The following is a 16,743-nucleotide window of genomic DNA, read 5'->3' as shown; positions in this document are numbered from 1 at the left end:
GTGTTGCTTAAATTATAAATTATAGCAATCACACAGAGGTTATCAATGAGCCCATTTTATTGATGAGGTGACAGAAAACTCAAGGAGATTACGACAGAGTCCATGCTCTATGTTAATCAAACCTATTTCTATTTCCTTTTGGACATACACACCCAGAGCTAGATCACAGTTCTTGCCCTGCCTTGCAATTAATTAAGAACACATGATTGAGTTCTGGTCTGTGAAATGCAGGCATGAGCAATAGGGTATCTCCTCCCATCAGTTTGCTGTATGTTGATGCTCAAGATGAATGTTGTGAGCCATGTACTGAAGGCAGAGATGCATCTGTCAATCTGGTCTTCTAAGTGGCTATGTGGAACAGATCCCTCTAAAAACCTTTATCAGAATGTTACAATAGCAATTAATATACTTGTAATGTGTTAAGTCACTGAGATTTTTATGTTTGGATTCTTGTTGGAAAGCAACAGTAGTGTTAATTATCCTGCCTAATATAGAAATCAGTACCTTTGATGGAGTGTGATGCTGTAAGACAAACCCTAAAATACATGGCATTCGCATGGAAACTAATATCAGATGCCAAAAGGATGGTAATCAATGTCATACTGTGACAAAACATTTGGGAAAACTGCAGTAACATGGAAGACAGACCTGTGCCTACTGAAGAGGTCATTCTGGTAGAATGGATTGGATAGATGGATTAGTGTATGTTGGGGATCTTGGCTGAGTTTGTGTGGCAGTAAGAGAAATATATGTACATAGGAGAAAACTGGCCTATGGCAATTGGCCATAGAAATTTGGCCAAAGTTGGAAAAGCTAACTGCTTCTATATTTCAATTTGAGATTAGAGGATTTAATATCAAAACAGCCTTTAAGCCAAGAAACCATTAAAATCCATCCATAGCAAAATCAAATTAAGACTGTGGTCTTCCTTCTCAAAATATCCACCATTCAGTTGGGAGAGATAGGATTGGAGAGAATAGAGGGGAAGCTGAGAAATAAAATAAGCTTGAGAATCAAATCTAGTAAAGAATTGGTTGTGAGGTTACTGGCATATGGAATGACTGGAAGAAAATAGCTCAAAAGCCTACTAAGTTTTTAAGGGAATTTTATTACCAAAAAACAAAACAAAACAAAAAACCCCAAGAGCATGGACTTAGAAAGTCTTTGACTCTTTGTGACAAAAAAAAAAAAAAAAAAAAAAAATCCTTGAACCTTCAATCTTCTACATGCAGTGAGCTTTATAGCTTCCAATAAGAGCATACAACATGCCCCTTTCAGATATGGCCAAGGAAGAGAAAAAAAAAAAAAAAAGAATCCTTTAGAGAATAGATTCAGGGGCCATGGAGCTCCTAAGTTCCAACTGGAGAGCAGAATTAAGTTTAATCAGGGGCTAATGAAGGACCTGAGAAACTTCACAATGTCAGGCCATAGGATTCCCACATTGCTCTGCACCAGTGACTGCTGTGTCTTCCATTCTTCCTTATTCAGAATGCGACTGCATATTGTGGCTATCCTCCCCCTACTCCATCACTGTATGGTGTCTTTGAGTCAAAAGTCACCATACTATGAAGTACCACATTCAGATAGCCACAACAGCCTAAGGTCCTAGACTTTGAGTGGATGCATTAGCTGGATGGGACTATAGATTGCATAGCTTGGGAAGGGTATAAGTGTGTTCTAAGTACAGGAGGAAAAGTAAAACAAATATTTGGTGACTAAATGGGGGTACTAAAGCAAAGACAATGTTATGTGTTCACCATACCGATTTATTTTTGTTCCTGAGCACACAGGTCAGCACCTCTCACAGTTAATAGGGCCATTCAACTGAGTTCTGACCAAGGAAATATGGGATGAATTGACATGTACAACACATCCAGGCCTTGCCTATAAAAATCTATGGCATAATCTTCTACTTTCTCTCTCTTCCTCATTGCTCTTTGGATGTTAACAACCAGGGAAAATATGAGAGCTACACCCTGAAGAGGACAGATTCTTTATCAACCTGGGTCCCTGAATGCGTATATGGAGAAGAGCACCCCTTTCCCTTCCAACACACACTGGATTGCACAAGATGTTTATAGCAGCCTTATTTATAATCCTCAAAAACATGAAGCAGCCAAGATATTCTTCAATAAGTGAATGGATAAACAAACTAGTATATTGATACAATGAAATACCATGCAGCAATAAAAAGGAACGAGCTATCAGACTATGTAAAGATATGAATGAGTCTTATGTATATTGTTAGGTGAAAGAACTGTCTGAAAAGGCCAGTCTTTCATTCCATTTGTATGATATGCTGAAAGATAATAATAATAAAAACCCACAATGATGGAATTATATCAAAAGAACACAGGTGTCTACTGAAAGAGCTCCCAATGGAAAATTTAACCAAATAATAAATAATAATAATAATAATATATTAAATTACATCTAAGTATAAAATAAATATCCATGAGTCCATAATGATCTAAATAAGTGGTTGCATTAATAAACAAATGGGAGAGAAGACACAAGTTTCCCATGCAGAAGGATTCCAAATAATCTGTGCATACACCCACCCTCAAAGCAGGGCAGTACGACTCTTCACTCTTTAAGTATGGTCTGCAGATAGTGAATTCTCTACAAAGAGAACATTATGGAACAGGGGAAAAAGAGTAACTATAGTGGAGAAACCTGACAAGCACTACCTGAGCCAAGTGACCAAGGTCAACATCAACAGTGTAAAGTCATGTTCATAGTATGTATTCTTCATATCATGTGACGATTTACCTATGTATCTTCCCCAAAACTCATAACCTCAGCTTAACCATAAGAAAAATATCAGACAAATACCAGTTGAGGAGCATTCTACAAAATCTGTGACCAGTACTCCTCAAAACTGTCAAGGTCATCAAAAATGGAAAATCTGAGGAACTGGCATAGATACGGGGAGCTTAATGAGACATGATAACTAAATGTAACATGGTATTCTGGATGGGATCTTGGAACAGAAAAAGTACATTAGATAAAAAATAAGGAAATCTGAATGAAGTACAGACTTTATTAAATAATAATATATCAATATTGGTTCATTAATTGTGCCAAATTTACTATACTAATTTAAGGTGTTAATAATAGGAGAAACTGTGTTTGGATAGATAGGACTTCTCTGTATCATCTTTGCAACTTTTTGTAAATTTATATGTATTCTAAAATTTATTCTTTAAATTTTATATGTATTCTTGTAAATTTATATGTATTCTAAAATTATAACTTTATTTAATTATTTCTAATTTAAAAAATAAAGGAAGTACAATAGGCTAATAAGATAATTTATTCTTTTGTTAACTCTTTCTCAAGCTCAAACTGAGGTGTTTATAAAGTTACTTCTATTTCTCAGATTTTGTGAGTTCCTGACGTAAATCTGTCAAGAAATTTATCTTAAACAAGAAATCCTAAATATCTTGGCACTGAAAAGGTCCAATTTCTCAATAAACATCCCAGTAATCTTACCCTGAATTTTTAAAAAATTTTAATGTCTATCTAATAACTAGATAAAAATGTTAATTTTAATATTTTTCTCAACAATAATTGATAAATAGTATTTGCCAAATCTTTCCTCACGCAGTCAGCACAAAAGCAAAAAAAACCCTTTTCTAATGTAGCATGTTTACTGAGAATGAACTAGCACAGCATGGGAAAAGGGTGGTTATTTTTAAACAGGCCCATTATATTCCTCTCAAGAGCAATGGTGTACATATTCAAGCAAATTCATTAGGACATGGGGTGATGATGAAAGAATATAACTGAATGGTACTGCTGTGGTTTCACATTAGTAAACTTGATGAGCAGTGGTGAGCTAACCCTTTGGGAACACCAAGTATGGATACAGAAAGGAAACAAAGAACTTCCTATTTCTTCTCTAAAATGAGAGCTACCATTTCCTAATGCTGTACTGTATGTAATGGATGGAGAAGAGGCAGGGGGTGGTAATTATTACAAAGGTTCTCAGATGGTGGTTGTCGGGGGATTGCTACTCTGCAGCAAGAAGACACAGTGGATGAAAGACTTTGAATAGTTGTACGTGACATAAAATAGGTCACATATTTAATCAACTGAACAACACTAGAATTCATCTGTGACTAGCTTGTAAACAAGGATCTACTGAGTGATGGAGGTGACAGGATTTAGTGAGTTAGTGTTTGTAACGCTTCTGCTTCAGGCAGAAAAGGGAAGATCTTTAAAAAAATAAAATAAATTGGTAACTTTAATACCAACATCTCTTTTTCTTAAAACTTTCAAGAAGAGATTTAAGAGAAGCTGAGAAAAGACTGGGCTGAAATCAGAAGAACACTGTTTGATTTATGCAACGAGAATTTTAAAATTCCGAACAAGCAATACATTTTTATCGAGCACTTTTATGTTCCTCTATTATGTTCTGTTGTTCTTTGGTGCTTATAAAAGGAAAATGAAACAAGGCCCCATTACTGTGGAGTAACTTGACCCCAATTTAACAGCAGAGCCAGAGCAGGTAAGCAGACCTGGAAAATTAGAGAAGCCAATTGTTGGGAACTCTCAGGACCAGCGGAGGACAGTAGATGGACTAACTGGAAGGAAGGCCAGTGAGAAGAAATTGAAAGTCCGATTTCTAAAACCTGTTTAAAGAAATGCAATTTTATTGTTTATGAGTGCTTAGAGCAAATTATCCATAAAGGATACCTTTAACAATTAGGTACATGCAACCCTGCCAAAATGACCCACTTACCTGAAAGGGCATGTCAGTAAGTCAATGGTGAAAAAGAACGCAGTTTTAGCACCCAATTTCAACCTTCCAAAGCCAAAAGATAGTTACAATATCCCTTAACTGTCCTCTTTGGATCCCTGTTAGTTTATTGAGAGCTATCAGGGAGGAGTATTCAAAAATCTATTTCCCCTTCAATTTCCCCATAGAACCTCAGCTTCTTTCAGATATTGTTTGCATGGGAAGCCATTCGTGAAACCATTCAGAGAGAGCAAGGGTGAATTCTTCATTCTTCAGAGTGAAGTATTTAAAACACCAAACAGACCTTGCTCTTGCCAATAGCTGTCACTTCTCAGGGTATGATGTGATGTGTTATTTTTCTAAAAACCCCTTTCACCATGGATAATGACGAAGGTAAAGAATAGAAGTAAAGGGAATATCATAGATATATTATGCCAAGTACATGTAGGTTTATTATGCTAAGGTACTTGAAAATGTCGTGTTCATCAAAGAGGTTTTTATTATTCTTTCTGAGCTATCATTTTGATGCTATCTAGTTACTTAATAAAGACAAGACTTAGGGCTTCTGGGCAAGATGGAAGAGTAGATAAACACTGTGCTTCCCTCCTCTCACGACCACATCAAAATTACAACTAAACTACAAAACAACCATCATTGAGAATTGCTTGAGGTCTAGCTGAACAGAGTCCTATAACTAAGGACATAGAAAAGTTTGCAAGCCCCAAGCAAGTAGCTTCTGACCTTGGTGTACCCCGTACCACTTGCTGAGCAGCCTTGAACCCAGTAGGCAGCCTCAATTCACAGCTTAGGCTCTCCCAGGTACCTCCAAATCCAGCACAAGTGGCAACCATCTGCATATCACTTTGTAGTTCATACCAAGTTGCCCCAGGCAGGGCACATGCAGCAGCTGAGTTTGGCCTAGAACAGAGGCCTTCCCAAGAGACCCCAGAACAAATACACCTGGTGGCCAGCTTTAGACCACACCAGAGAACCATCCAATTACCTCCATGAAAAATACATCCAAAGGGCAGACTGGGCAGGCACCAGTGCCTTACTAATGTGAATCCTGCTCTGTAGGGTCAGCCCCTGCACAATAGCTTCTCCGTTGTAGTCATTGCCAGTCCTCACAATCAATCAGCCTGAGGGTCAATCCCTCTTATTGATGTACAAATAGTAACTAAGATTCAACTACAATAGGAGGGCACATACAACTCACTCAAGGGACATACCTAGAGCACCTGACTCCTGGGCCTCCAGGACACCTACTACATAAGGTCACTCTACTAAGACAGGGAGATATAGCAAATCTGCATAATACACAGAAGCAAACACATAGAAGTAGCCAAAACGGGGAGACAAAGAAACATGTCTCAAATGAAGGAACAGAACAAAGCTCTAGAAAAAGAATTAAATGAAACATAGACAAGCAGTGTACCAGATGCAGAATTCAAAACACTAGTTATAAGGATGCTTGTTCAATGATCTCAGTGAGGACTTTAACAAAGAGATAGGAAACATAAAAATGGAGATAGAAAAAATAAAAAAGAACCAATCAAAATTAAGAATACTATAACTGAAATAACGTATACATTAATGTACATCTAGTCAACAGCAGACGAGATGAAGCAGAGGATTGAATCAGCGATTTGGAAGATAAGATAGAAAACACACAGTCAAAACAGAAAAAATAAAAAAAAATAATAATGAGGATAGTTCAAGGGGCCTCTGAGACAACATCAAGTGTACCCACATTCATATCATAGGGGTACCAACAGGAGAAAAGAGAGAGCAAGGAATTGAGAACCTATTTGAAGAAATAATGATGGAAAGCTTTCCTAACCTGGTGAAGGAAATAGACATATAAGCCCAGTAAGTGCAGAGAATCCCAAGCAAGATGAACCCAAAGAGGCCCACACCAAGACACATCGTAATTAAAATGCCAAAGGTTAAAGACAAAGAGAAAATCTTAAATACAGCAGGAGACAAGTGGTTAGTTACCTACAAGGATACTCCCATAAGACTGTCAGCTGATTTCTCAACAGAAACTTTGCAGGCCAGAAGGGAGTGGTAGAAAATATTTAAAGTGATGAAAAGCAAGGACCTACAACCAAGTATAGCAAAGCTATCATTTAGAGTTGAAGGACACATAAAGTTCTTCCCAGACAAGAAAAAGCTAAAGGAGTTCATCACCACCAAACCAATATTACATAGAATGTTAAAGGGACTTCTTTAAGAAGAAGAAAGATAAAAAATATGAATGATAAAGTAACTACATGTCCATTAACAATTTTTTAAAATGTTAATGGATTAAATGCTCCAATCAAAAGATATAGGGTTGCTGAATGGATAAGAAAACAAGACCCTTACATATGCTGCCGAAAAAAGACTCACTTTAGATCGAAAGACAAATACAGACTGAAAATAAAGGGATGCAGAAGATATTTCATGAAAATTAAAATTAAAAAAAAGCTGGGGTAACGATACTTATACCAGAAAAAATAGACTTTAAAACAAGAGACAGAGAAGGATCCAGTCATACCACTTCTATTTATCCAAAGAAACCCAGAACACTACTTCAAAGGGACTTGTGCATCCACATGTTCGTTACAGCAGTATTTACAACAGCCAAGATATGGTGGCAACCCGGGTGTCCATTGATGGATGAATGGATAAAGAAGAGATGGCATATATATATATGAGTAATATGAGTATATTTACATGAGTAATATATACATATATATTATTCATATATATGAGTAATATATATATAAATGAGGCATATATATGAGTAATATTTCATTATATATGTGTGTATATATATATAAAATAGAATATATATATATAATGAAATTTTACATATATATTGGAATATATATATATGTATATATATATATATTTAATGGAATATTACTCAGCTATGAAAAAGAATGAAATCTTGCCATTGACAGCAACAGGGATGGACCTAGAGTTATGGGTATGTCGGATATAGCATGGGGAATATAGTCATTAGTATTGTAATAACTAAGTATGTTTTCAAATGGGTATTGGATTTATTGGGGTGATCACTTCATAAGGTATATAAATGTTTAATCACTGTGTTGTACACCTGAAACTAATATAATATTGTATGTTAACTATAATTAAAAAATAAAAATAATTATAAGAAAAGCCTTGTTTTTCTACAGAAGCAAATAAGTTGTTTTCATTTTTAACTCCATCAGAATTATCAAAATTATTAAGGGAGTTTCAATTAGTGAAATATTATACTATTTAGATACTCTAGTTTTATAACTTTGTTCTGTTGAGTCATCGCCCCCACCTTGCCTGCTTGCTCTCTGTAATATTTTTATCTCTCCAGTAAATACCTCACATTTCATCCTTAACCTAAAAATATTTTAATAAAAGGCATTGTTTTAAGAGGATATAAAATAGTTTTCAAAATATAACTTTTAAAAGATTCTACTTCATGCAGATAAAACGCCCAAATATAGCTTCAATGCTGTTATAATGAATAAAATGACGAACTCCTACTAAGAAATAAAAAATTCCTAGTCTCAAATGAAGACCTATTTGTGGCAGCGCAGTGAAAGAATGTACTTATTATGCCTTGGAAATTCTCAGTAACCAGGTTTTAGCCACAATACTGTCTTTCATTTTTACAAAGCCTTTCTGCAAAGAACAGAGATCTCTTTCCAGAAGCAGACCTTTCTTTAGGGAGAAATAATTTTGCTGTGTGTGGGGTGGGGACGGGCTGGGAGTTCTGCATCCCCTCCCCCAAAGACTCAACTCCCCTCACTCCAGAGCCACTTTATTTCTGTTCAGCCATAGTAACAAGGTACATGGCTGATACAGATATAATGTGTGTTCCATAATGGGATTATTCCTTTGTTCATATCTTACTGTTTTACTATTAAACTTTTCTATTAAAGAACTATATTTGAATTTTATTCATACATTTTTTTGCATTTAGTTGTTCTTGAGATTGTGCAGAGAAATATCAAGGTTCTCTTCTTTCACCTCCGCAAGCAGAGGTCTAAAGTAATAAATATGTGTGATTTAGGGAGCTTAGTAAAGATGTGGGATAAGGAAGTACTTCTTCAGACAAATCTCAAACCTAAAGATATTTCTCAAATAAATTCATCATTTATTCATTAGAAAAATATTTATGCCAGGCACTATTTTAGAGAAACAAAGCTGAATAAGGTCTAGTGCTTGTCCCTGTTCTCAAGAAACTTACCAGCTGGCAAAAAAGACAAATATATAAATAATGAACTATGACATAATGTGGTATGTGCCATCAGACAGGCATAGACAAATCTCCCATGGTTCCAAAGTTAGAGGGGCTCACTGAATCCTGTGTGCCAGGACTGCCAGACAAACTGGTTGCCAGGCTGTGCTGATGACAGGCTATTTGAGCACTTTGTACATGAAAGCTCAATAGACACTAGTTAATAGATTAATGAAGTCGATGTTTCCACTAGGGACTGTTAATTCATAAAAACAAAGTCTGGTAGGCCTGGCAAAATATAAAAATATATATATATGCTTCTAAATGCTCTTTAGCCTAAGACTTAAATTGTTTTAATGTTCTGAGAGTTCCTAATGAGGACAGTTAAGTTTAGAAGAAAAGTCATCACATTAAGTTAAAATGTACATGGCATTCCTTTACCTTGATGGTTAGGACACTCACAAATGTACCTAATGAGAACAGCGAGAGGCAGAAGGTTCTTCGTTCTGCCAAGCACTAACTAGCAAAAACACCATAATTTTCCACAAGGGAAGGGGGTGAAGAACAACCACTGCTTCACAAATTTATATTTTTGGAATCATCTAAAGTATTTGTTAATGAATGTTTCTGTTTTGGACTGAACTGTATTCCTGCCAAATTCATATGTGAAGCCCTAACCTCCAACATCTCAGAATACGACTGTATTCAGAAATAGAGCTTTTAAAGAGGTGATTAAGTTAAAACTAGGCCCTTAGGGTGGAAGCCACCCCATCTAGTGTTTTTCAGCCAGAGCAAACCATTGCAATTCCCTAATTACCCCAACTCTGCCAACCAACAAAAAAATTCTGATTCAGTTGGGGCTGGGCCGGCACATTTGAAACTCTTAAGAGCACACAGGTGAATTTGATGCCAGCACTTTTAGAATTACACCTTGAAAAAATTCAGCTGCTGAAGAAAACTACATGTGTTTTGCCAAAGAGGTCTCCTTCCTGCTCCATACCGTCTTTGGTCCTCTGCAAGGGACCCAACTGTTGCCGCTGCTGATCTGGTTTGAAGAGGTTTGGGAGCAACGTGTCTGCTCAGACCTGACCTGCATCACACAGATGGAGCAGAGCGAAACAGGAAGCCTACCTGTGAACCCCTTTTCTTTTCTTTTTGCCTCTGAGAATGGACACCCTGACTACTCTCAAACTATGACCCCAGAATCCAAAGCTCATGTACACACTGTTGCTCCAGAGTTATTTCCGTTTGCCTGTGCCTCTCTCGGGGCTCCTGTCAGTTCTCTAAGTCTGGGTTGTAGTCAAGTTGATCAAACACTCCTTCGGGGAAAAAAAGATCACTTTTATTACCCTAGAAGTTCCTGTGGGAACAGTTCTTTTATAGATGGGGGTCTTCAAAATGACACAAATGATGTAAACATGTCCCATGGCACCTGGGTACTCAGTAACAGAGTTAGCCCTCAAGCAAAATTGTGAGGTTAGAGAAATGTGTCCTCAAGGTTTTGGGCTCTTCTCTCCGTTTTGCCTCAGCTCAGTGAGGCCACTATCCCTTGCTCCAGACATAGGAGGCCTTCTGCAATCTACTTTCGGTTTAGAGGCGGTTCTCCTAACTTTCAGTTATTCAGTCACGCACTCAACAAATTCTTATTGACTTTCCTCTTTGTAGTTTCTAGACACTGAACTAAGTGGGGATCCACGTGAGACTCTGTTTTTTATTGTATCAGATGTCACAAGGATGATGTCTTTTTATCCATCATCCAAACAAAATATCATTTTTTCAACCAAATTTAGCAACTGGAAAATTTTTATATAAAGTATTTAGGGATGCGATTTATCTGAAATACCAATACTAAAAGTGGGTATGTTCTATAGAGGGCTTTTCTGAGCCAGCCTTTAGTAGAAGACTTGTCTGTGCACACCTGGCTTATCTCCCCCTAGAAGATAAAAATAACGTCTAATCCCGGAATAGTAACTGTTTCAGGGCTAACTATACCCCATCCCCAACTCTTTCCTCTTGGAAAGCAAAACTACACATTTCCACACAAACAACAGCCACTTAGCAGGCACAAATGCTAAGCAGGAAATTAAGTTACAGTGAGTGAAACAGACTACTAAAATTTTCACTATCCTGCTAAATTTAGTCAAAGAAGATCCATCTATGCCAATTTAAAATGGTTTCCAGGAGCTGCTTGCTCACACATTTCAGCAAAGCCTGAACACTAAAATAGAGAAAGGAAATATAGTTGTTCAATGTATCAAAATATGCTTCTAGTTAAGGTTTCTATCCACACACTCCTTTACAGAAGAAATAAATAGCTCTTTTCTGCTGAACAAGGATTATTATATTTTGTGATGAATTCACTCTGGCTGGCTGACTCCTTCACATAGCTCTAGAGATCCAGATGAGCTAAGAAGAAAGGAAATTCAGAACCGCCATTATGTCAGTGGGAAATCCCACCACTGATTTCTTTTTTTATGAATTTCAGTTCAATTTTAAAATGCATCAGGTATATCAATGGAACAGAATAGAGAGTCCAGACATAAATCCATGCCTATATGCCCATCTAATCTACGACAATGGAAGCAAGAATGTACGATGGGGTAAAGATAGTCTGTTCAATAAGTGGTGTTGGGAAACCTGGACGGACACATGCAAGAAAATGAAGCTGGACCACCTCCTTACACCATATACAAAAACAAATTCAAAATGGCTTAAAGACTTAAATGTAAGATCTGAAACCATAAAATATCTAGAAGAAAATATAGGAAGAAACTTCATGGACATTACCCGGAGTAAGATTTTCACTGATATATCCCCTCGCGCGAGCGAAGTAAGAGAAAAAATAAACATGTGGGATTACATCAAACTAAAAAGTTTTTTCACAGCAAAGGAAACCATCAATAAAACAAAAAGGGATCCTACTGTATGGGAAAAGATATTTGCCAATGATATATCTGATAAGGGATTAATATCACAAATCTATAAAAAACTTACTCAACTCAACTCCAAAAAAACAAACAACCCAATTAAAAAATGGGCAGAGGACTTGGGGAGACATTTCTCTAAGAAGGACATACAGAAGGCAAGAAGACATATGAAGAAATGCTCAACCTCACTAACCATCAGAGAAATGCAAATAAAAACCACAATGAGATACCACCTCACTCCAGTCAAAATGGCTATTATCAATAAATCAACAAACAACAAATGCTGGCGCGGATGTGGAGAAAAGGGAACGCTAGTGCACTGTTGGTGGGACTGCAGATTAGTGCAGCCACTATGGAAAACAGTATGGAGGTATCTCAGGAATCTGAAAATGGAACTACCCTATGATCCAGTAATTCCACTCCTAGGCATCTACCCGGAGAAATCCAAAACTCCAATTCAAAAATCTGTATGCACTCCTATGTTTATTGCAGCACTTTACACAATAGCCAAGATATGGAAACAACCAAAATGCCCATCGGTAGATGACTGGATTAAGAAGCTGTGGTACATTTATACAATGGAGTATTACGCAGCCATAAAGAAGAAAGAAATCTTATCATTTGCAGCAACATGGATGGATCTAGAGAACATTATGTTAAGTGAAATAAGTCAGAAAGAGAAAGACAAGTACCATATGATCTCACTTATATATGGAATCTAAAGAAAAGACTATGTGAATGAACTAATCAGAGTCAGTTTTGGGGACGCAGAGAAAAAACCGAGAGTGGTTAGATGGGTGTGTGGGAGGGGGTTGGGGATAAGGGGAAAGGTGAAGGGATTTGGAAGCAGCTGGTAACCACAAGATGGCCTCAGGGTTTTTCTTTTGAAAATTAATTTGGGGAAGGTATTCTATAATGTTGTAAAGATTTTGTTGGGTATCCGATGGACATGCGTCCTATTTGGGAGACCACCTCAGGGATACTGTGGATACCTGATCATGGCATTGTACATCAGAAGCTAAACATTAATGAATGCCAACTATAATTTTATATATATAATGTGATGGTTCAGTGTGAGGTCAGAGGGATAGTGGATGGGGGGAGGGGGGTTCACAGTATGAGGGATATAAATGATGAACGTCTAAGTATTACCTTGTTTTGTACACCTGAAACTAATAAATAAATTAATAAAAAAATAAAAAATAAAAATAAAATGCATCAGGTATAAATTTGCTAAACGTATTAAATCAACTTCTTCTTCTAGAGTACTTCTCTCTCCTGCTCTGGTTCTGCGTGCCAGCCTGCGTTACCAATATAATTAGTAGTTTCTTTTCATAATTATGTTTTCTTTCAGGGTTCAGCTGTCACCAGCATCAATAATGTTAGAAATAAGTGATTATGCAGGTGTGACCTGGATTTTAATATTTTGAAAGTGATATCTGTGTTATTCTATTTTAGAAACTACCATCACATAGAGTGTGTTTTCAGGTTTGTTTTTGTTTGTTTGTTTGTTCATTGTCCCTGGCCAGAATTATACGACCTATGGTTTTGAAACCAGGACTCTGAAACAAATGTGCTCTGCTGCTGACTTTCTACATAACCTTGACACAGACATTTACACGTCCTGGCTCAGTTCCTCTATCTGTAAAACAGGGATAAAAATATTGACTTTAGTAATAGGGCTATGGTTCAGATTAGTTATCCCAGCTTTGCAGACTGCTTTCAAAAATCATTAGGCTGCAAAAATCACACTCAAGCAAATGACATACTTATTCTGCCCATTTTTCTAAACACCATCCTTTCCCACACAAATCATTAATTCCTTGCTCCCACATACTAGATTCTCTCAGGTGAGAAAACGGCTTAATGGTAGATGTAATCAGCCACCCATTCTGAAATAATCTCATGAAAAGCAAGGCAAAATGTAAATTAATAAATAAAACAAAGCATAAAATGTTGATACTAACAGCCTCTTTTCATTAAAACCATACTGAGGTTTTAGATATCTGATTTCTGTATTATGTTGATATTATCATCCTATTCATCATCATTGGTAATGTTTTTGAGTGTTAACTAGGTGCCAGACATTATGCTAAGCTTTTTAACATGTATTATATCATTTAATCCTCAAAACAATTCAATGAGAAAAGTACTGTCCTTATTATCCCCAACTTTATAGTTGAGGTTTATAGGGATGAAAATGAAGTTACACGAATTTGTAAGAGGTAGAACTAGAGCTCAAACTCGGTTCTAACCTATCCCAGAGGCTCAGCTTTTAATAACTTTGCTATATGCCCACCATGCTAATGTTCATGACTAAACTACTCAACAACCAAGACTGGTGTTAACATTTAATGCAATCATGGAAAGAAAGAAGACATCAAGAAGGTGATATTACTGCAGGTGTAGAAAGTGCCCCAAATTAATGCCGCTTATAAATCAAAAGATTCAAGGAAATCTTTACTCAGCTAAAAGGAGGAAAGTCAACCCTAGAAGAGAACACAATTGATTCTTCCAATCAAATATTAGCAGTATGAATAGAATACACTTTTATATTGAATATATCTGACATATTACAATTTCACATGCCCACTAAATCATTTAAAAATGGAATAAATGATTTTAAAATAAAATTTAAATCTGTAAAATGTGTTTTAAAATATATTGCATTAAGTTGGACATTTAAGTAGATGAATTTGAAGTTTCCTTCTATTTCAAAAGTTCCGTGATTATCTGAATGATTGGTAAAATATAAATGAATTGAACAACACTATTCTGTGCATATACTCTTGGGATCACTTTCACGTTTCTCATGGGAGCTTTAAAAAACTTTTTCACTTCCCGTTTGTCTCTCACAATCACTCACAAATCCTTCCTCTCAATAATTAACTTTCTTTCATACTTAGATGAACAGATAATTTGTCTTCCACACCAAGACATTTTTTATACTGAAAGAAGACCCTAAATTTTGAAATTATATATTGTTTAGGAAAATATGTAATTCTTGCCAATAAATTGGTTTTTATTATATTGGGGGATTTATAAGTAATTCTACTTAGAAACTATTTTCAAAATTAAAAATTCCTTATAAAAATAAAAATAACCCATTTCTGTGTATATTTGAAGCAAATTTTTCAAAACTTCTTTAAATTATCTGAATATTAAAAATAATATATGCAGAATAATTAACCAGTGTTTGAGCTATATCTCTTCCAAATACTGTATTACCAGTATTTTTCAAAAAAAATAAAAAAAATTCAATGTTATTTCTTTTGTGTGTGAGTAGTCAAATTTATTTGTTGGTTGGTTGGTTGGCTGTATAATTTCCAGGTGTACAACATTATAATTCAATACCCGTGTACACTACAAAGTGATCACCCCCAAATCAAGTTACTATACAGCACCATACAATTGACCTCCTTTACTCTTTTTGCCCATCCCTCAACCCCCTTCTTCCCTGGTAACCACTGTTCTCTGTATCTACAAGTTTGTTTCTGTTTTCTTTGTTCGGTTTTTGTTTATTTTTTATTCCACAAATGAGTGAAATCATACGGTATTTGTCTTTCTCTTAATGACTTGTTTCAGGTAGCACTATCCCCTCAAGGGCTGTTGTCAAGAATGGCAAAATGTCCATCTTTTTTTGGAAATGACTGAGTAGTATCTCTTTGTATATATGCACCACATCTTTATCCATTCATCTGTTAGTGGACACTTAGTCTGTTTCCGTATCTTGGCTATTGAAAATAATGCTGCAATGAACAAAGCAGTGCATATATTGTTTCAAATTTGTGTTTTCATATTCTTTGGATAAAAACCCCAAAGTGGATTATCTGGATCATATGGTAGTTCTACTTTTCAATTTTTAAGGAATCTCAATACTGTTTTCCATATTGGACACACCAATTTACAATCCCTTCAACAGTGTGCGAGGGTTCCCTTTACTCCACATCCTTTCCAACACTTGTTGTTTCTTGTCTTTTTGATAATAGGCATTCTAACAGGTGTGAGGTGATATCTCATTGTGATAATTATTATATCTCTCTAATAATTAGAGATATTGAACATCTGTTCATGTTCATGGCTTGTTGGCCATCTGCAGGTCTTTTTTGGAAAAATATTTAGATTCTCTGCATATTTTTTAATTGGGTTGTTTGTTTATTGCTGTTGAGTTGTATGAAGTCTTTATATATTTTGGATATTAACCCCTAATCAGATGCATGATTTGCAAATGTCTTCTCCCATTTAGTAGGCTGCCTTTTCATTCTGATGACGGTTTTCTTTGCTGTACAGAAGCTTTTTAGTTTGGCGTAGTCCCATTTATTTTTGTTTATGTTTCTCTTGCCTTTGAAGTCGGATCCACAAAAACATAGGAAAAGCCAATGTCAAGGAGCTTACCACCTATATTTTCTTCTAGGAATTTTATGGTTTCAGATCTTACAGTCAAGTTTTTAACCTGTTTTGAGTTAATTTTTATTTAAAGTGTAAGATAGTGGTCTAGTTTCACCTTTTTTTTGGCATGTATCTGTCCAGTTTTCCCAACACCATTTATTGAAGAGACTGTCTTTTCCCCATTGTATATTCTTGCCTCCTTTGTCATAGATTAACTGACCATGTAAGTGTGGGTTTATTTCTGGGCTCTCTATTCTGTTCTATTGATCTGTGAGTCTGTTTTCCTGAGGGAGTCAATAACAGTATCTGCCATACATAAACCATATATCTATATCTATATCTATATCTATATCTATATCTATATCTATATCTATCTATCTATCTATCTATCTATCATCTATCTATCTATCTATCTATCTATCTACATTCGAAATTCAAAGTTTTTAATATGTGCT

The sequence above is a fragment of the Rhinolophus hipposideros genome, assembly GCF_964194185.1.
Source record: "Rhinolophus hipposideros genome assembly, chromosome: 3".
NCBI lineage: Eukaryota > Metazoa > Chordata > Mammalia > Chiroptera > Rhinolophidae > Rhinolophus > Rhinolophus hipposideros.
The sequence above is the reverse complement of the archived record's forward strand: the minus strand, read 5'-3'. Positions refer to the sequence as shown.